The sequence below is a fragment of the Corvus moneduloides genome, chromosome 27, assembly GCF_009650955.1.
Source record: "Corvus moneduloides isolate bCorMon1 chromosome 27, bCorMon1.pri, whole genome shotgun sequence".
Taxonomy (NCBI): Eukaryota; Metazoa; Chordata; class Aves; order Passeriformes; family Corvidae; genus Corvus; species Corvus moneduloides.
This window is the reverse complement of record NC_045502.1, coordinates 2295393-2316463: the sequence shown is the minus strand read 5'-3', so window position 1 is coordinate 2316463 and position 21071 is coordinate 2295393.

The following is a 21071-nucleotide window of genomic DNA, read 5'->3' as shown; positions in this document are numbered from 1 at the left end:
TCTCTTTCCCCATTGGCTGAGGTACTCGAGAGGTACAGACTCCCCACGATGCCTAATACCTAGGATTCCCTTCTAATGTATAACCCCCCCTTTATTTTTAGTTCTTATTGAATTTTATGGTTTTCCCATTGTTTCTTTCATCTCTTAATATCCAATTTCATTTATCAGCAAACCTACAGTTTGTTTGTAGAGACAAATCTCTTTCTATTCATCAATCAGTGGAACCCTTCTCATTGTTTCTTTTATCTCTCAGCGCTAATTTTATCAACCCGCAAGCCCAGAGCTTGTTTGTAAAGTCTCTCATTCCTTTCAATTGTAAGTATAAAAAACCCTCTTCTTTTATTAATAATTCACTTAATGGCAAGTCATAGGCAAACCCATTAATATGTAATGTAAATTAAAATAACTCTTTGATTTCCTTTGTTGAAAAAGATTGATCTAAACATGGCATTTTAATCTTATTTGGAATTATGGATGCCTTGATCCTGCAATGAAATCCTCTTACAACCTCGTAATCCGTCAGTATTAACTTGCTATGGACTGGGAAACACTGCACAGTGCCAGATGTTTGTGAAGCTGCCAAAATCAGAAGGGATTATCAGCCTTTAACAACAGAAGTCAGGGAATCCCAGAATGGTTGGGGTGAGAGATCTTAAAGCTCATCCTGATATGTGGAAAGGACTCCACTACTGGAATAAGTAGTAAAGTAGGTGTGTTTATTCCAGCACTGGGACTCATGGGGGATAATTCTTCCAAAGTCACGCGTGCCGACAGCTGCATTCAGCTTGGTACATATCGGGTTACAAGTTCCATATTCATTGAGTTTCCCAATACACCTATACATATTCATCACCTGGCCCCGCCCAGCCTCACCTCGTATTACAGTGAGCCCAAAAGTCATTGACATCCGCGGTTGTGCTTGCGCAGTGTTGTCTGGTGGTCGTGGGCAGAGGTCTTCGGGATGAAGTAAGGGTCTTCCTCAGATGAAGGAAAGGGTCTGCCTCCTTCTGAACTTTTCACCTTGATTCCCTGCACATGCTCTTTATGTCCTTGGCCCAAGTCCAAACTTCAAGGAATACCAAGCACAAGTTAAACCAACATGTCCATCTCCCTAGGCAGAATTTTTTTCCCTGTGATAGATTTCCCTGTTCAACTCCAGGTAATTTGAGCAATAAGGTACTTGACTCCCTTGGGAATTGTGAATACAGGGGATCTGACAACCAATTTATTTACTTATGCTGGAAGAGTTCTGGTATTCCTTTAATGGGTGTACAAATTTCCTATTCTCCATGCAGCAGATTTTTGTAGCAGAGATTTAATGTTGGACCTCTTAATATGAAGAACAAGGTTTTATGTCTACAATAAAGACATTTTACAGCATCTCAAAGATTTCAGTCACTAGAGAGTAACAGAATCATGTAAGGGGAGCACAGGCTACCTGACCTACTCCTAGTCCTAACTTGACTTAGCATCAGTGAAAAATTTTCACATCTTTATATTAATAGAGCAACTCCAGTGACAATGACTGAGCCAATCTGTTCAGCCCTGACAGTGAGAAATCTCTCCTCCGCCTGCAAGGGCAATTAGGGTAATTATACACATGTCAATTAAACAAGGGAAAGAATAGATCAGTGTCAGTACCCTAAACCACAGCCCATCTCTTCCATCAGCAGGAAGTAACTTTTTGTATCAACATCCTTTGCATTTACTGATATCTTTTAATCCTCAAATCTCCTGCTTTGTCCATAGAGGGTTCAAATTCTTGTTTTTGAAAAAAAACACCCCAATTGTCCATCCAGAGCTGTGAGAGCTTGTGCATGGCCTGCCCAAGTGCCACTTCATGCCAGAAAATAGCCCAGAAACACAAAACACATCATCTAGTATCCTCCTAAAAATTGTATCCTAAGCTGGGGGTTAGGATAAATAAATCCACAATTTTCTCATACATCTCTCTTTCTGTTTGTACTGTTCTAGTAGGTGTGAGGAACTGCTGGCAGTTTGGAGGCTGCAAAGGCTCTGAGTGCCTGCAAATGAAGCACAGTGTGGAATTCACAGGTTTTAAATAAAACCCTCAGCTGATGACACTGAGAGCATTTCACCAAACAAGTCCGTCACAGCTCAGAGACCTCCAAGGATCCAAACATTGGAATTTACACTTCCAAATCTATGCAAATCACGAAAGGATACTTTTTGCTTTATTCTTAATTCTTTTACTGTGTGACATATTCCACTCTTTAATGTCTGCATTTCTGAAGTTCAAAATGAGTGAAAAAAACTCTTTTCTGGCTGGTCCAGTATGGCAGCCCCTTGGATGGGACACACAAACCTGATTCTTACTGGGCTGAGCCTCAGACGGAGGGGATCTCATGAAATTTGCTAAAATAAATCAGGAATCTTCAGAATTGCTGGAAAAGCAACCTTGCTTAAGGAAACAAAAGAAATACAGAGTTTAGCAGGAAAAAAAGAGGCCAAATTCTAATGAACTTGGATTTATTGAAATGTATGCAATTGATTTCAGTGGGAGCAGTAGCTGGCTAGGAATAGATCTGATTAATTAACAATAATGATATTTTGGCAGACTCCTCCAAAGTCCCAGAGGAGCAGTCCATGCAATTACTGCTGCAAAATCATCATAAATATTTGGCTGCCTTTTTTTCTATGAAATAAAAAGGCTGTAGAGAGCTAATGGTTTGGGGGAGTCCTTTATGCAGAAGAGGGACCATGATTAAGCACCAGAGTGCCATGGACAAAGAATGTGACATCACAGAAGTCCATGGCAACATTCCACCCATTTCTGTAGGATGAGGTTTCACTTTTGATGGTTTGTGAAGGTGGGAAGTTTTGCCCAGTAGCAGCTTTGTGCCAGCACCTGATCAGCAAACACATCTGTTCCAGCTTGTCCAGACCTTTCGCTGGAAGCACCGGCTGCCTTGTGAACTGAATTCGCAAATCCCTCCTGCCCTGGGTTCTGATTGAAATTCTGTGAGTGCTTTAACTTGCAACCTGGAGAAACAACAAAACAAAAGGGAAAACAAACCTGATTAATGGAATTGAAGTGATGGAAGAGGGGAAAACTTCTGGCTATTTTAAGGAAGTTTTTGGTTTGTTTTTTTATCAACAGCCTGCTAAGGGTTAGTTGCAGGCTCTACTGACTACAGGTGGAAAAAATAAATTATTACCAGACTTCTTAATAACATAAACCATTTCTAGGCTTGGAAGTCTGTTCAGAAGTACCTGATTAAGCATGTATCTTGTGATCTGTGCTCCCTAAAATGAACGTACTGCTGTTGTTTCATTGACCCTTTTTATCTTGGATAAATCAGAGTATCTCACCTCTGTGCCTCACCTCAACCCAACTCCTCCTGAGACAGTAAGATCCAAACCATCCTGGACATATGTAGCAGTGACAGAGGAATGGCCAGGAATTCCTCTGTCTGCTGTTTCCCCAAATCCAGGTTTCCTTCCCTGCCCGGCTCCTGTGACCATTCAGCATCTGGCCCATTTTTGCAGCAGTAATTTGGGATGGATCTGCATTGCTCAGATAAAGCCCCATTTATTTCCCATATCATTGGCTCTGAGGGATAATTGGAACACAGTCCTACAGTTTGGCTCTTTATAAATACCAGTGAGAGTGGAGAATATTGCCTTTTGAATTATATTTATGCTCATGTCTGAATTATATTATATTGAACACATTTTGGTACCCACCCAGTGTGTTGTAACTGCACCAGTGGGGAGCTGCCAACTCTGTTGTCTGATGATTGACCTACTGTGGGATTAGATCAGGGAAAAATCAGAGAACCCAAGATATCCAAGACTAACACCTTCAAAATGCTCCTGGAATTCCTTTTAGGTAACCACAAGTATCCTTACTGATATTTTAACAGACTTTCAGGAGCAATGCAATATTAATTAATATTTTGCCTAAAGAGTTTGGTACATTTGGTGCCATGACTTGTTCACCTCTAGATCATGGCAAAAGTAAGGAAGAGGACCCTGTGACAGAACAAAATTTCTCATCTTCTCAGGGGGGAAAGCAAAAAACAAGGGGGGGTAAGAAATCAAAGAAATTTAGAGGCTGCTAATGAAGAAAATCATGGAGCCTCTTTGGAGGCTGTAAAGAGCTTTAAACCAAGGCAGGATGTTGGTGTGGAGATCATTGATGTAATTTTCTGTCTGCATTTTGAGACAGTGATGCCTTGCTTGTGACTGTTGCTGTGCCATGTAATAAAACCTTTCCATCTCATGCTTCAGCACAGTTCACTGTCCAGCACACATTATACCCAAACATGCTAAGACAGGCAGCAGAGGAGAAGAGAAAGGAAAGCAGAGCAATACTATAAAAAAAGCTATTTGTTAAAAGTGGTATTGATCCTCTCCCTCTGATTTCCTACACATAACTTGCTCAGGTTCCCTCTGCAAATGCTTATCCCATTAATACATCTGCCTGGAACATTTACTGCCAGTTTGTGACAGTTTAAGGCAGTGAAAGCCATGAGCAATGTGGTGTGGCCCCAGACTTTACAACAAACTAATCACTTGTGACTGCAAGGCAAGCGAGAGTGTTAATTACCTCCAGTATTAACTTTTGACCTCTGTTATGGGGAAAATTGCAATAAACCCCACTCTGACCTCGCTGTCTTTGAAGAAGAAAGGCTTTTAGAGGCTGATTCTTCAGCTGCAAAACTTTCAGAGTGCTTCATGCATCGGCACATCCTCACTGGTATCCACCGGGATGAAGGATGTTGATTAATTGATTAAATCTTGCTGATAGTGCTCTGAGACTTCACAAAAAAGGCATATTGAAGAGGAGAACTTAATCCAAATAAGCTTGGATACTGCATTTAATCTCTTCTATCTGCCCAGGAATGATGAAGACTTTGCAACAAATCCTGCTGGGATGGTGGGGATTTGGTATTTGGCATTTTTACAGCTCAGCCATCTCTCAGCATTTACCCTAGTGTGTATGTGCTCGTCATGGTGACATGTCCTACTCCTGGAGTCTAAAATGAGCAAGATCCTATTAGCAGTGGGAACTGAGTGTGACTGGGGAGAGAATTGGAGGTGTTCCAGTCATGCTAGTAATACTTTTTGCTTGGAGACAATAACAATACAGTTATGTTAATTTTTTGCTTGGCACATCCAGTGTGCCATAATGATGGCCTTAAGTGTTTTTAGGAGGGCTTAATGCACACACTGGGGTTCTGCAAAGCAGCTGTCAGAGTTAAAAGCAGGACAAATTAGATGGTTAATCAGCATGTGAATGCATGAGGAGCCTGTCTGCAGACCAGGCACTGCTATTTTTAAACCCCTGGGGAGCTCTGCCACCAGATGGGGTTTTTTTTGAGCTATGAGTACTCCTCAGAACAGTTTGGTTTGGGCCTTACACAATCTGTAGTGACTTTGTGAATACCCTCTACAACTGCTTGGCCTGGCTCCTCATTTTTCAGGTAGGGACCAATCAAGACTAAGAAAGTAAAGGCAAATCCTATAAGTTTGTCATGTTGGATGGAGCTTGGGCCTTATGAGGATATTTGGCCTCGTTTTACCTGTCCTGACCCTTGAGATACACCAAGAATAGTTCAGAATGAGATGCCCTGGAAGTGTCCAAGGCCAGGTTGGACTGGGCTTGGAGCAACCTGGGATAGTGGAAGGTGTCCCTACCCATGGAATGATACGATCCTCAAGCTCCCTTCTAACCCAAACCATTCCATGATTCTAAGTATTTAAAGATGCAAACTCACTGATTTTGGAAGTTAAACACCTGAATATGAATCCAGTTTCTGCATCCCTTTGTGAGCCTGGATTTTTAACCTCCAGTTAATTCTGGAAGTAAATAAACCACTTCACAGCTTGAGGTTATCTGAAAACTGCTAAGTGGGGTTTTGTCATATTTACTTTAAACTTGACCAAAACATATACAGACTCCAAAGATAGGATGTTAGAAGGAAGTTGAAGGTGAAAACATCTGTCATTCAGTAATTTTTCTTCCTGTGTCTCCAATGTGTTAATTTTTCTCCCTGCTCCTAAATAAATAGGGGAAACAATTTCCATTAAAAGTGGAAGAGCTGGAAGGATGAGTGGAAGGTTTTCTACTCTGAAATCTAAATTCCTTAGTCTTCAAAATCACTTCCCAAGTGCTCAATTGTCTCGTGTTCCACCTCCATGACTGCCTTGGTTTGAAAGACAGATGTCTGCTAAGGAAGCCAGGAGCCTCCCTTGGAATGGAAAACGCAACCCCCTTCCCTCTGAATTATCATAATTTTGAAATTAAGGGCTTTCAGGCAAAGATATGAGGAACAGGAATAACAGTTCTGTACTTATATATATAACCAGTCAAACAAACATCAATAACTATGGCAGTAACAGCAATCACAAACCCAGTGCCAGCCTTCTCGGCTGTCGGGCCCTTTCCCCTCGGGTGCAGTTCCGCTCGCCGCCGGCAGGGGCGCTGGCGGCTCCCGGTGAGCAGGGCAGGTGCGATGGTTCCCCCGCGGCTGCAGGGGGCGCTCCGGAGCGAGCTCGGGGAGCACGCGGCACCGGTGCCCTGGGATCCTGGGAAGGGATGGAACAAAGGCTTCACAAACCCCTGGGCAGCTGATCCCGGTGTCCGGCTGAACCCTCGGGAACAGCAGGCTGGAACGGCAGGGACGAGCACAAATCCCGGGTGGCAGGCGAGATGTATCAAACTCCAGAGCTGCAGCAGGAACCCTGGGATGTCTCGGCAGGCAAGGGGTGCAAAGCTACAGTGTAGCGAAGGCTCAGAGCAATGGCAAAGGAGCGGCAGGGGCAGGGTGGCCGCGGCCCGGTTCCCAGCGGGGCAGGGAAAGGCGGGCTTGGGACGCCAGGTTCCCCTAAAGTATCCGAGCAGATGGTGAAAAGGTCTCTCTTTCAGTGAGGTAGGGTGTTAAATAGGGGCCCAGTGCAATAGCCGCTCCAGCGAGCAAGCTCCACTCACGGTAGAAGGAAGGTAGCAGAAAGCAGAAGCCTGCAGTGGCGATGAATTCTCTGCACAATGACAGCACCCTCCCTCCCCACTGAACTGGGAGAACAAGAGAGCTAGGGGCTCCACCCAACCTCCTTTTCCCAGTCCAGATCTCACAGCATCTCTGCCCCACACAAGAAAACCCCAGGTAAAAGAGGGGAGCCAGCTGGACCCCTCCGCCTGTGGCCAGGTCTTTTGTCTCTCTTAAATACCCAATCTTTAGTGTCTCTTGGCAACATATGGGGAAAGTTCTTCAAAAGAAAGAGAAAAACAAAAGGAGAACTCCAAAAACCCCAACAATGACCATATTATCTTCTAAGACATCTGCAATGACTTTATTATTAATGGGCAATGTAATGATTTTCCTCTAGCAAACTTCCCCAGGACTTTACTTTGAGCAAGACAATAATATTTACTCTCACCAAAACAAAATCCCATCAAGAATTTTGACATTTCTTTTGACCATTAATTAAGCTTGAAAAGCACTTACCAGCACTACTATTAGCACTTCATGCCTGGCTAAACCTACAGAGAAGGAAGTGAAGAGAGCAATTTGATATATTGTGAAATAGATGTGCAGCGAGGAGAAGATGATACAGAAATGTGAATACAACCAACAGAAAACTTATTTTTCTGCTTTGATCAAGAACTAAAGGCTTCTGGTAAATACTCAGAATATATTTTGCATTTGTTCTATACTCAAAACGCACCACAGCATCCTTCTGGTTATTCCTTTTTCCATTGAAAGAATTACTGGAGCAGGACTTCAGCATCTCATGTAAACGTCATTAGCACTCATGCTTCCTTTTGGGATACTGAGGGACTTTTCCCCTCTTTTCTTTGTTTTCTCTGTTTCCCCTTTCTCCCAGGAATACCATTTCTGTTTGATATGCTAAGTTCATTCCCACAGTTTGAGTTCTGAGAATCTGACATTCTCCAACAGAAACCCGTTTCATGAGAAAATCTCCAAGCCAGTCCTTTCTCTAACTACATTCAGTTTGCCTTCTGTGGGCCCAGATCCAGCAGCAATCACAAATATCAACAAAGCTTCACAAGCTCTTCCAGCCCAGCCCACTCCTGTAGCCAAGGTTTATATAAAATTTAATATAGAGAGACATTTCTACCCTTTTCAGGGGTGCTACAGTGCTGTCCCTCTGTGGCCATCAATGGCAGTCTGATGGATTTAAACCTACAATTTGATTTGAAATTAAATTTTAAAAGATTTCAAATTTAATCTAAAAATACATTTATTTTCATTGTAAAGCTGTCTCCTAATGGATACAGGTACAAAGAAACCACTCTGCAAATACAACATGCAAAAGATGTTATTTATTTTACTAACAGTTCCTGCCAACTTTCTACCCTTGGTCCCAGGTTTAAGCTCATTTGATGGCTTTGAGGAAAGATAAGGAATTGAGGACTGTAGGTGTCTTTGGCTCATTACTAATGACTGAAAGGACAGAAGGAAAAGAATGCCTGGCAGCAAAAATGCTTTATGAAGGAAATATTTAAAAGAAGTGGGATGAATTTCAAATGGATACTTGTGGCACAACTACTGACTTTATTGGAAGCAGTTTGTTTTATAGCTTGCATTGATTCTTGAGTGTCCTGGAACATTCTTTGTTTTCTCATTGTGAGTGTGCACTCTAGCAAAACCACACTGCAGTTTACTCTTCCTCAGCAGACACCCCTACTGCAGGGAGAAAATGGAAAAAAAAGGCAGAAATTCCCATCAGTTCAGAGCAAATTCTTTCCTCTGTATTTGCAAAACAAAAGCATTGTCTCGAAATTTGCAGCACAAGGTTCTGAGAATGAAAAATGATGTATTATGCATACAAAAGTCTCCCAAATTGACAGCAGCTCTTGTTAAATTTCTTTTGTCAGGGAGAAAAAAATTGTCTAAATTGCCTCACTATTTTATTAGGAAATGAAAAACAAATATCAAAGTGGTATTTCTTTTTGAGTTGTATTGTAAATGGAGTTAAATACATTGAAAAGGCAAACATGGTTTGATTGATGTGTATTATATCTCCCTATTCCTCTATATTTCCCTATTCACATCACATTTCGTTCTTCTGATTCTGACCTGGGTTCTTTTCTTAATGCTCAATATTTTTGTAGGGAAAAGACACCCCCCTTCCCAAGCTGTCATCTGCAAATCCAAAAGGAGAACTGTCTTCTTCTGATGAACCTGATGACCACCACAGACCTCTCCATCTGGGCTGCAGTTCTGGCAAATATTCAGGTAGGTGAAGTAGACTTGAAGCATTTGAAATTCTCAGACAAAAACAAGTGTAAGTACTTTGCTGGACAAAGCCAGCTTAGGTACAGGCAGAATTTTAGCAAAGACTACACACTCGTGTACTAAAAATAGAAATACTTCTCCTTGAAACCTTTAGTTAGTTTTCCTAGTGCAGAAGTGGGGCAGGAAGGGAGCCGTGTTATCAATCAGTCCTAGGGCCCTCACCCAGTTGGAACAGCACATCTTGTCCACTATATATTTATATTTACCCATTTCAAAAGGCTGTAGATTCATTTTTTTTTTCCCTGACATGAGAAATGTTGGTGGAAGCACTGAGGGATTAGAGAGTGCCTGTGATTTGCCTGCTAAAGTAAACACGAGCCAATGCTGTAACCAGATCACATTCTTGTGGTGGGGTAAAGAGACTCTTTAATTGTCAGCCACCCTGAGAAGAAGCAAAAAGTGCACAGGGAAATAGGCTGAGCTTTCTTTAGTGTGGGAATGAAAATGTGGGACAAATGGGCGTCATTTTACCTGCCTTGATACTTGGGATACATCAAGAGTAGTTCAGGATGAGATGCCCCATCCCTGGAAGTGTCCAGGTTGGATGGGGCTTGGAGCAACCTGAGATGGTGGAAGGTGAGGCGGGGGTGGGACTGGATAGGCTTTAAGGTCCTTTCTACCGAAACCATTCTGGGATTATAAGGATTCTGCAGACAAGAAATAAAATGGATTTCTCCATTTTAGAGAGAGCAGCACTGTCCTGCCCAAGCAATCTCTGCACTTAGCATGTGTGGTGGCACTTCCAGGCAGGACTAGAACCCCACCAGTGAGAAAACACATGGCAAAAGATCCTCCCACTCCAAAAAAACTTCACCAGGGCAAGTTCAAGGAGGGAGGAGAACAACCCTATCAGTTCCCCTGTGCTGACTGAAGTTGGAGGAGGAGAAATGTCACAGATCTGGGCTGAGGTCACCCAGGCAGCTTTCAGTAGACACGTCCCTGGAGTCCAACCATTCCTACAGGTCATGGGAGGTCAAGTTATAACCAGGCTCTTTTCCTCTCCAGTATCCTTTCCTGCATTTGAGGACATTTCTGTGCATGCACCAGAGAGGATCTATCTGTAAATGGCAGAAAAGTTTGATAACCATGAGAAATGACAGCTGAAAATTACTTACTCTGTCTAAAGACAAACACAACCCTGTAAATGGGGTTAAAAATATTTTTTAAGAGCACAGAGATGGCAGATGGAAGATAAAGTTTTCTTCTTTTTAAAATCTCAAACATCAAGCAATATTCTGCAAAATAAAATCATTGTTTTGCCATGTTATTGTGAAGAAAGTACCTGGTGCAATGATGACTCTCCAAGTAATTTTTGGACACCATTCTGTTTTCACAAAGCAAAATTCCACATACATTGGGTGGGAGCTGGATGAGTCACCCAATATTTGCTGTAATTTTAATGCCATGTTATTTTAATGTCTAAGGGAAAGCATAAATCAGAAGTTTTCAAATCACAGGCACATTTCTGGAGCAATGTTGCAAACTCACATAGGTGAACAAGCTGAGAGTTACTGCTGAGTTCTTTTCTTTGAGTGCCTGTGCAAAGCCAGCACTGCTTTGGATCCAGCCAAGGGAAAAGGAGAAGGAATAAAATTAATATAGCTCATAGGAATCCCTAGAATTTTGATGAGAATTTCTCTCTTAATGTATTACAGTGACTTCTTGGGGAAATTTTCTGCTTTCCAACTAAACATGTTATAATATAAATAATAACGATAATAAAATCAAGCAGTTTGCATTGAGGTCTTATTTTCCCACAAGGAGTTTTGAGAAGCTGAACAGAGAATGTTCTCCAGAAGGAAAACAACTTCTGCCCAGCCAAGCAGATCTGTTGTGCTGCAAAAAGGTGCAACTCCGGCGACTTCAGCACAGCTTTGTGACCTACAAAAATGGCCAGAATTGATGCAAGAGGGAAAAATGTTGCTCTGGCTCATATAAAGAAACAGCACATTCTGTCCCAGAGTGGTTATGTAGTCCCTGCTGAGCTGAAATTCCCCTGGATAGTTTCTTTATGTCTTGGAATTCAACTTCCAGCCAGCCCAAGGCTTTATGTAACGCAGCTTTTGGTGCTCGAGGCACGAGCTCTGGCGTGCCCCAGGTCAGAGAGAGTCCACCTGCATTACTTCTGCAGGTCACTGAAGTGACTTCGGCATCAGGAAAAGAGCTGCTGGCTGGGTTAGCTAGCTGGCTTCTCGGCAGAGGAAACACGGCAGGAGCCGATGGGATCAGCTCACGTTAGCTTGGAGACAAAGGAAGAGAGAGGCTGTTCAGGTCTGGCTCCTAACAGGTTGATTGTTAGAAGTTTCAGAACCTGAACGAGCTTGCAAGGGATGGGATGGGATGGGATGGGATGGGATGGGATGGGATGCGATGCGATGGGATGCGATGGGATGCGATGCGATGCGATGGGATGCGATGGGATGCGATGGGATGCGATGGGATACTGAGGCTTTTCCCTCAGTTTTATAGGGAATTTGAAAACCCCAGTGAAAGGGGAAAACAACCAGTGAGTTACAAGCCAGGGGGAGGATACAATTTAGCAAGAACCACTGGGTGAAACCGAGAGGCGGGACTTATAACAGAACCAATGGACGACCGAGTAACCAGGATTTTTCCCAAACTGGGGGAGGTGGCTTGGACCCGGGCCCAGCCCGGGGGGTGTGGCTTAGGCTTCTGAGCCGCCCCCTGACTCTTCGGGGAACTCGATCCAGGGGAGGGGCTGGGATTGATTGGCATCACGCAGCCCCAGCACCGCAGTGGGCTGGGTCACACCAACGTTTATGTGCTACTTAAATTCGATGGAAAAATCACTTTGGGAGTCTTGGTGATGTCCTGTGCTCTGTGCTTGTCTACATGCACAGCAAATTTACTCTGCAAGCTTGATGCTTTGATGTTATTTTTGAAAGCTCTTGAAGGCTGACAAGACTCATTGAGTTTGGGGTCAAGTTGGAGAGACTGAAGTGAGGACTCAGATATTTTCTGATTTATTTTAGCATCCTGTGCATGATGTAGCCCTGGGCTGTGTCCACCTCTTCCCACCTCCCTTCATACCAGTTCACTCTGGCCAAAATATGGGAATTCATAGTTTCTCCCCCTATTTTTGTTTCCTATGCAGAGAAGACATTTTTATACCATCTTTTGAACAGCTTTTGTCACTACTTTTCTTTTCTTTTGCTATTAACAATTTCTTAGACATATTTGGCTCTGGTTTCTCACCTGTATTTTGCTCTAATACAACTTTACTTCTGGTGTAAGGGAGTTCTTGATTTTCAACACATCTCACATCTCACGGTCTTTTGTCACACTATTAGAGAAAACTTGTTTCACTGAGTTACCTCAATAATTCAACTCTTGACAGCTGATAATTTACATTTTTGCTCAGGAAACTGAAACTTCTATGACAGTTGGAAGTAAAATCAGACTGTCTGAGAGCTGGAACAATCCAGGGCTGAACTGAGATTTCTGGATAAATCAAAGTTCAGGCTTGTCCACGAGTCCCCGACTTGGACGTGCCAATGTGTGGGAGGGTTTGTGACCAAATAATTGGGGAAAATAGGTTTCTATTGAAACCATATTTCAATGCAGGAGAGACACTCTCCGTGGTTACTTACTGGCTGTAGTCCCCATCACTTTTAATTAAGTTTTAAGTGACCTTTGCTCTCAGATGCATATGGGCACCTAATTCCTGTTGGTTTGGAGCATCCGAGCATTGACCATTTTTGGAACCACCATAACAGGGCTTGGAGCACCCTGGTCTAGTGGGAAGTGTCCCTGCCCATGGCACTGAATGGGCTTTGAGGTCCCTTCCCCCCCAACCACTTTATACTTCAGTCATTCAATGAGAAATTCTGACTATGTTCTGCATTAATACCCCAAAAAAGGCCTTTATTTTACGGTATTTCAATGTCAAGTGGCAGAGTAGAAGCCAGACAAGAAACTGGAGAGTGTGGTGGAAGCACTTGGGGAAAAATTCCTTCCATGAGGGTATCCTGGACTGTGTATGGGATTATCCTTACAGTGGATAGATCCATCCCAAATCCCTGTTCTCACAGAAGGAGGCTCCCCGGGCTCCTTTAATAACTTCCTAAGGGTGGAATCAGCCATTGCATTCTGATCTTCCAATGCATAGAGGCTTCCCCTGAAAGAATGATGCGGTTTAATTGGCTTTAAATTAACAGAAGAAAAGCTCATTTATTGCAGTCACATCAGCTGAAGAGTTACAAGAAATGTATGTATGTTACAAGCTACGTAACTGGGACAGAAAACAAATGAAAAACTAATCTTATTTCTGTGAAAGACCTCACATCATAGTGAGCTGCTTTATTTTATTTTATTTATATAAAAATCTGTGGATTTTTGTCAGCGAGATACTGCAGGTAGTGTTTGAGTGTGAATTGGGCTGGTTCTAATTTTGTGTTCATGAATATGTGCAGCTGAGGATGGGAAACCTTTCCTGTCTGCCCAGTTCAGAGCTTGGGTTTCTCTTCAGCCATCGCTGATCCAAATTCCCTCTCTTTGTTCTCCCCTCCCTCTCTCACATCCTGCTCACAAGATGGTCAAGAGGGTTTCTAGACAGATCTAATTGTGAACTTTAGAGATTCCTAGGGTTGAAAATTGAATTTCTCCTGCTCAGGCTGCAGAGATGCCCACTCTGAAGCATTAGTGGAGAACAAATCTGCTCAGTCATCGGTTCAGGACTTTCTATTCCTCCTCTTAACTGCATAAACTCTGTTTGTTACAAGTCTGAAGTAATGCTGAGGAGCTTCTCATGTGATTTGACTTGAAAATGCCATTAATTATTCTGAAAGTGCCACCAATTACTCTCCTGAGAGCTGGATGGGGATAAATCAAAGCCTGGGGTTGCTGTTGCTGCAACAATGACAGCAACAAAACAGACATGTGGTGTTTTTCACTGTAATAACTTCAAAATTCAGGAGAACTTTGAAGTGCTTCAAGAATTCCTTACCCACATTACCTCACAAATAGTAAGAATTAGATTTTTAGAAAGAACTTTTTACGATAAAGTACATAAAGTACAAGTTGCAGAGAATTAGATTAAATGAAAATGATTAAGATTAAGGATCAGTTGGATCCTTATTTGAACTGCAAATGTCTGGTCAGGAATAACACCACTGAAATTACTGATATTTTGGAAGTAACAGTTGTTTTCTGTTGAAACCTTTAAAAAAAAATTTAAAATCCCTAAACCCAAGCTTAAAAGGAAATCCTGGTGACGCAAACATTCAGCTGGTCCCAGGATAACTGAGAAACTAAAAGTGAGCAAAGGAAATCTGGTGCCAAACTGAAACCTAAAGCACCTTCTGTCTTTTGACCCCCACATACACCCAAACCCAAAGTAGAGCACTGAGAAACCAGAACTATTTTATTAATTCCCACAGACAAAGGGAAGGGAAATCTCTCCCAAGGAGTTCTGTGGGTGTAATACAAACTCATTATTGCACTTAGACTTGGCCTTTCTGGCTGTTGTTCCCTTTTTTGGTGGAAAATTAGGCACCTTTAAGAGAGGAAATGTGCAATTTAAAAGGATGGCTGCTGTCAGTGGTACCTGGGCTCCCTCTCCTGGCTCTCCCTGCTTTGCGGCTTTTCCTGCTGATTTCCAGACCTCACCCTTGTTGCAGTGGGGATACTTGCAACACGCGTATCAGATAACGAGGCCCGCGGAAAAGAATATCTGGACCAATTCTTGGTAGATATTTTCAGAGATGTTTATTTTCCTTGCTGCATGGCTGAGGATGCCGAGTAAATGTGTCAATCATGGGATCCAAGGGTCCTCGCCCGTGCAGGGGAACACAAAACAACCAAAGGGGAACAGGATTGACCAGGGAGTAGGGAAACCCCATGTCTCCCCCCCAGGGCCCCTCTCCCAGGACCCCGCGGCAGGGGGGAGGAGCCCCAACAATTCACCCGTTTATTTTTAACAAAAGAGATTTAAAACTTAACATTGAAAACAACAGGATAAACATGAGATAACAAGGACAGTTTCAAAACAAAAACAAGCCACCCTCCTGAGTCTTTAAATGTCCAAATGGATTTTTTCTCTGGCACATCTTAAGGCTGACAGAAGAGAGACAGGACTCTCTGAGGATGCTTTGTGGGGAAACTGAGGCAGGAGAGGATTTCTTCTATTTGTACCTGTTGGAACTCTAAACAACAATAGTTAATTTCTTCCCTCCCCCTCTTTACCTCCCACTCAGCATTGGAAAGGGATTTTTGGGGAAACAATTGGCAAAGACATGGTTTTGTGAGGGAAACCATGGGTGAATAAACAGATTGGGAATACACTGGGGGTAATAGGATATAGGATAAAGGGGAAAGGTGGGATTAGGAAAGGGAGACTGTAGGGGGGGCTTATAATGGGGATATTGGTTGACATGACTACGATTTGCAGCATATATACTGCCTTTTACAGAAACACCATCAGGCCCAATGACCTCTGCTGCTTGTAAACCTTTCCTTCCTTAGATTATTTTAAACTCTACTATTTCTTCATTTCCTAAGCTTGGGATATATTTTTGGGGGTTATTCTTTTTAATAGCATTTCTATGAACGAATATGTCTTCCTGGTTGTCACATCTCGTTATAAAACCATGATTTTGTTTAACATTATACCATTTTACTCTTCCTAAAACCTTAGCTACGGTGATTTTTTCCTTTTTCCGAGTGGCTGCTGTTTTCTGTCTCGCTGTGTTTTTGCTTTCACTCTCGCTTGCTCCTGTGTTGGAACTGCTGGAGCTGCCAGGGCTGCTGGTGCTGCTCATGCCTGTGCGCTCTCACCACAGGGTTTCAGCTTCCCGGGGTCGCATTCGGGGCTGCCCGAGCCGCGCCGGGCTGTGCCACTCAGCTCCTTGCACACCGCCGCTGCCGATGCCTCTGGTCACAGCTGCACTGCTGCTGCCTGGTGCCATGCCCACGTCTCAGCCAGGCCTCCAAGTGACAGCCCCCCGCACCTTGTAAACGGCTCCGTCCCAGTGCGTGCCTGGGCTTTGCGCAGCTCCGCTCTGCTACCATCACGGCTGGCCGCCGCTCGCACACCGCCCCTCTCGGCCGGGTGTTCACGGGGCTCGCTCCACCACGCGCTGCGCGGGGCCAGGTGAGCGCTGCTGGGTCCCGCCACTCCCGCCGCGCCTCGCTCCGCCGCCAACGCTGTGGCTCGCTTGGCTCTGCCCGCACGCGGGAACTGCTGCTCGCAGAGCGCTCGGCACACGTGGCCTGGGTCGCACGGTCCCTGAGGCATGCTTCCCTTCGCAAGGACACAGCTGACATTGCTCAACAGTCTCGGTAATTAAATAATATTCATGAAAATATTCTTCCATCGGCATGTATTTTGACTCAGAAATTATCTGTGTCCAAACGGTCTTCCAAAAGTCTTTGGTAAGAATCAAGTCCCAAGAAACGTAGAAGAAGTTTTTAAACAACCATGCCAGGAAGTGTTTCAGTTCCTTTTGAGCCTGAATTAAGCTAAAATTTACAAATTGTTGTTCAAGAATCTTTTCAAGTTTAAGATAAATGTCCATATGCGTCTCGGAGAGCCACGCGTTTTTCCACGGTTCCTCCATAGTTTAGAGATGGAACAGCAAAACAAAAACAAGAAGAGAGTTTACTCACAAATCACAGTTGCTGTCCTCCAAGGGAATCGTTCTGCTCGCATGTACTACCAAATGTTGCAATGCTCTCTGCGCAGTTTAATTCCCCACCACTGTAGAACTGGGATTAAATATTACAAATTGGGCAGATTTGGGGGGAGCAGCAACAGAGGTCTGCCACAGAAACCCCACAGAATTTCCTTCCTTCCAGCACCCACCCACATATTTTTTACCTAATCATTGTTTTTTAAAGTTTGTTTTTAAGTTCTCTCTGCTATATAAAGAGTCAATAAACAGCATCCAGAAGATTTTTTTCTAAAATATCCCTTTGCTTTGTAGGATGGAAGAAATCTTCTAGAAGGAAATGTTTGCCGTCACATTGCTGTCCTGCTGTAACAGCCTTACTAACTCTCTACATACTCTATTAATTTGCACAGCATTTACTCCCAAAGATCCGTAACTGGGATATCTCCCCCCTTTCCAGAGTACAAACCCCTGCCTCATGTTTTTTGTCATTTTTACAAAGACACCCTGATTGCACACAAAAATCCAGGTGTTAAATGCTCAGTGTATTTTGTTTTATTTTAGACAAGGAAACCTTTCCCTAAAGCTATGAATTTGCTGAATCGCTCCATGTTTCTCCGCTTTACATTCCAATTTAAAAAGTCCCCAAAAATATAAGGCATTCTGCTCTAAAAATAAGGCACATTCCTATTCCACTTGGTCCCCTCTACTCCCTGAGCTAATTGGTGGATGTTTTACTGTCTCAAGGTTTTATTAATGAACAATATTTCTTTCAAAGCTAATTAGGATCTCCAGGCACTTAGCAATGGAGGTGTCAGGTGCAAAGGCAGGGAGCAGGTGAGCAGGCAGCCTAAAAGCTGTCATTATTTTGTTGGGAAGGAGGAATAAGAGGCAATAAAGCCCAACATTAAGAGACTCAGAAATACAAAACATTCAAGGAATTTGCCAGCTATGTTGAGCCACCATAAATAATTCACTGATGCTGCTTTAAAAACCTTATTTTAAAGATATTATTGCGCAAAAGACACTTAGGTGCTGTTCTCAGGGTCTTGCTGCTCTGCTAGGGCAGAAGGATCAGAAGACTTGGATTCTTCCAGTTCTATTTAAAGAACAAAGAATTATTGACATTCGTGCCCATACATCACAAAATTGATGGTGCTTTTTATGAATGGTTTGTGAGGGTTTGTCCAAATGCAAACGAATTGTACTGAAAGGAAACACAACACTTTTAGTAATTAACTCTGTGTTAATTGAGTCACAATTAACCTGCCAGAAATATCATAAATGTCAGTGTCATGTGGAAAAATATACACCTTGTAGCTTTAATCAATTGTGTAATCACAGGTTTTTATGACAATTTTAGTTTTGTGCTAATCACAATGAGACCTGGGTCATCACCCAGAATTATTAAATCTAAAAAATCCCCCCTGTAACAGTATTTAACATTCAGCCAATCCATTTTAAATATGTAGACTTTCCAAAGGTGACCTTGGAAATGGAGCCTCTGGGATGTGCTTCTGAAGCTTCCATCATTCTTCAAGGAAGGTGTAAAAAAAAGCAACATTCCAGCTGTTCCTGTGTGTCTGCAGATTACAGATATTATTCTATTAAGCTTATTTGAACACTGAGTTAATTTTAATTAGGCTCCTCTGCCTAATTGCTCAGGAAAACACCTCCTAGTAACAAATGTTGCTCCTTGCTACTTAAAAGAAGCTGAATCACAACCCATGTTGCATTCTATAAATGCCTGTGTTATATAGCTCATTAGGCTGATATTTTTAAGTTGTTTTAAATGATGTGGTTCTCCCTTTAAAGCTGAGCAGAATGAAGTATTTGCTTTAAAAGGGAAAATTAAATCATGGAAAATAATAATTTATTACTCTCACTCTGACAGGCAAGACATCAATTTGATTTTGTTCAGCTTCTACTGCCATGCTGCTCAAAGCTGCCTTCTCCTTCCAAAACAACAAATGAGTTTTTATATCTTTTCATTAAATGCATCATTAATTCCTCCTCCTGGTTTCTGTTTGTTTTCCTTTCCTGCTCTCTGGTGCCCGAGTTGGAGGATGCGATGGTTTCCCCCTGTGGCTTTGCAGCTTCAGGGAATTTCTCTTCCAAATTCAGTATTATACCCCAAAATTCAATATTTTTCCCCAACTCATGCTGACAAGTCCATACCCAGCAAATACTGGAGTTGCAAATATTCAACTGTGGAAATAACCACAGGTTGAGTGCTGGTTGTATTGTGCCCCCTACCTATAAGGACATTACAGTTGAAGACTTTTGACTAATTTTTTTTTGTTGTAAAAACCCAAATCAAACCAGCACACTTGGTTTTCCCTGGCATTTCTTTAATTCCCCTGGCCTGATGTGTAGTTGGAGGGAATCACAGTTTCTTTTGGAGTCGAGGAGTGTTGTGATTGAACCAGACAGTATTGAAAGGCATCAAATTTGTACATCATGTTTGGGGAACTAAAGGTGGCCCAACTGAGGAGGAGGTGAGAATGTTAATGAGCGGCAAATAGGACAGAGCACAGACAAAACTTAATGGCTTTAAATGGCAGCTTTCACTGTTTGAGAGGCACATCTGGGAAGTTTTATGCAATAAGTTTTGATACATGATATTTTACACACAGGACTGAGGTTCCATCCAGCTGAATCATGCAAGGACAAACTGTGTGTCTGGAGGAGGTTCAGGAGAGTCCTCAGCTGTCACCTCAGCCATGGGGGTTTTTCTTTATCTATCCTGGAGTCCTCTGTGTGCTCTGACCCTGGAACAAGCATTCACTTTTACTTCCCTCTCAGATTGCTTTAAGGTTGCCCTCATTCTCTCTAATGACTTTAAATCACTGGGTTTAATGTCTAGTTTATCTTTCCAAAATGTAACACCCCTGACTGCATCAAATTCCATCCTTAATCCCCTTGGCATGTCTGATCACTGAAGACTGGAGTTAGATAAACTCTCCCAGGTAGCCTTTGACGTGGGATACAGAGGCAGATGGATGCCATAAAAGATCTATCATGCTTTCCTTGGACTCAGAAAGGTTTTGCTATTAAAGATTAGGGAGGCTGGAGGTCACTCCAAATCACACTATTGCTCACTTTATAAGCCCATTTTATCCTGTCATCTGGTATTTTGTGTTCCAGTTGTTTCAGAGGAGTCCACAGCATTCATCAATTCCTTGTCCTTCAGCTCCTTTGCACACTGGGGTTTAAGCACTGATTGATTCATTAAATGTCTCCAAAGTAAAGCCATTTATCTTTTCCACTGTATTTCATTGTCTCTATTTTCCCTGACTTACAAACCTCCATCACAACACTGAGTTCTGCTCCCTTTAAGAGCTGGTGCCTCACAATGGATCTTGAATAAAGAAATCCCTAGGCAGTGAAACCCCTCGATTGAAAACTTTAAAAAAAAGACAAAACAAAACAAAACAAAACGAAAAAAAGAAAAACATAGAGCCCAAACCACAATTTTAAGGCCCAAAAGATTATTGCTGATTATTTCTCAGACTCAACACTGAGCTTTCCAAGCCCAAAACCTCATTTATATAGTGCAAGCCTCAAAAGTGGGGAGAAGAGCATCACTTTTAAATCCCCAAAGCCCACATTTGGGAGACCATAGAGTTGATTTGAGGTCCAAACCTGCTCTCTGGGACTACAAAACCACGCTTGTAAGCTCCAAGGCTTATGATTTTAAAGCTCAAAGTCTCATGTAAGGAAGTCTGAGCATCATTTTTCAAAAGCCTGACCTGGAGTATCAGTGGGACTGTGACGTCACAGAGACCCTGTGACACAGTGGGACAAAAGGGGCTGCAGGGAGGTGGGTTCTACACTCTGGAGAGAGCCCAGAGGGTGAGCCTCCTCACCACTGAGGACATGGCTGTTGACAGTGGCATGAGCCGGACCCAGATGGATTTCTGGGATGGGATGGAGCCCATGTTCATGATGCCCAGCCTCACCCTGACAGGTACAGGCAGGAGCATTGCCGGAGCTGCCCTCTCAGGGATGCGGGGACAAGACTCAGCACTGTGGGGCTGGGGACAGCAGTGACACACACCCCAGGGGTGCTGGAAGGCTGAGAGCCAGCAGAAGCACAGCATAACCCGGTTTGTCCTTGTTTTCCAGAGCGAAAGGCTGTCTGGGATGCAGT